Source organism: Mesocricetus auratus, unplaced genomic scaffold (genome assembly GCF_017639785.1).
Source record: "Mesocricetus auratus isolate SY011 unplaced genomic scaffold, BCM_Maur_2.0 Super-Scaffold_100707, whole genome shotgun sequence".
Classification (NCBI taxonomy): Eukaryota; Metazoa; Chordata; class Mammalia; order Rodentia; family Cricetidae; genus Mesocricetus; species Mesocricetus auratus.
In genome coordinates, this window is record NW_024429269.1 from 4343538 (window position 1) to 4345346 (window position 1809).

Below are 1809 nucleotides of genomic sequence, written 5' to 3' on the forward strand. Positions count from 1 at the left end.
GGCAGAGAGAGGCAGGTGGAGAGAGAGGGAAAGAAGGAAAGAAACAAAGGTAGGCATAATGTATAATGGTGTGGACTTGGAACCCCAGCACTGGGGAGGTGGAGACAGGTGGATCCCTGGGGGCTTGCTGGCCACCTAGCCTACTGGGTGAATTCTGGGCATGTGAGAGACACTGTCTCAAAAAACAAAACAAAAAGATGGATGGGGACTGAGGAAAGATCTTGATGTCATCTCTTAGTCTCCACACACGTGTGGACTCGCACATACACTGTACCCGCACACACAGAAGTACACACACACACACACACACACACACACACACACACACACAGAAAGACAGAGAGAGAGACACAGAGAGAGACACAGAGAGACAGAGAGAGGGAGAGGAGAGGAGAGGTGAGGAGAGGAGAGGAGAGGGAGGACTTGTCAGGGCTTTTCTAAGACCTAGGGCAGTCATTAAAACTCAGGAAAATAGCACTGAACACTGTACTAGGAATAAACAACAGAGACCCCACGGCCCATGAGTTAGCCCACACAGAAGTCTAGAAACAGAGTCTATAAAAGGGCCTATTAACCTGGCATAGAGCTCTTCTCCAGCATGCAGGGTTAGGAAAAGTGGGCAGACAACAATCTCAGGCAGAGAAGTGATGCGCTAGGCTACAGTGTCTCCCAGCCACTCTCAGAAACCTACAAGGAAAGGAAAGTCAGTAGAAAGGAGAACGCCACCTCAGGCAAATGACACAGAAGGAAGGTCTGAAGAGTCAGTCATTCACCACCAAGCACAGAAAACATGAAATGAGGCAGCAAACACCAGCATGCCCAGATTGACAAAGGCCTTTGACCGAAAGTTAAAGGGATTAGAGATGTCAGGGCCACCATGTCTTAGGAACTGTGGTCAGCAGGCACCTAGGTCCTGCTGTGTTTGGCAGAGCAGAGTCTTCTGTTCAGTATTCTTACTGCATGCACAAAACACTCAACTGTGAGCTATGAAGGAATCTCAGGAGGTCCTGAGAGGCATCGATGTGCTGATGAATCTGTTTTCTTGACTGTGGTGATAGTGGCTCAGGGTTTCTTCATCGTCAAGTTGAATACATATCTCTTATGCAGAAATAACAATACGGCTTCAAAAAGGTAGTATGTTGAGGCTGGGGAGATGTTTCAGCCAAGAAAGTGTTCACCATCGTTTGATCCCCAGAACCTGTGTGAGTGAGTCAGTTATGGTGGCATGGGCTTGGTACCTCAGAGCTAAGAACAGAGAGACAGAAGGATCCCTGGGATTTGGTGGCAGCAAGCCTACCAAATTGGCAAGTTCTGGTTATCCACAAAAGATGCTGTCTCAAAAGTCAAGACAGGCTAGTGAGATGGCTCAGCAGGTCTTGCTGCCAACTCTGATGACCTGAGCTTGATCCCTGGACCCCACATTGTAGAGAGAACTTACTCTGACCTCCACATGTATGCATATCATAGATTAATGCACACACACACAGAAATCATATATATTTATATTCTATTTATACATACATACATACATACATACATACATACATACATACATACATACAAATGACTGCCAGGCCTGCAATAGCAGAAGCCATTAGTTACCAACTAAGAAGTAGCTAAAGCTATTACACAGAGGGAATATTAATGTTGCAGAACCCCAAGCTCAGGAAGATGCTGAAGGAAGAGGCAATGCAGCTGGTGCAGGAGCCCCAGCCACCATGGCATAGGAGATCCCCAAAGCCATTGAAACTGAGGACTCCTAGACTCTAGCTGCAAACATTGGGCCTTTGTGTTTGGGCAAGGGCCCAA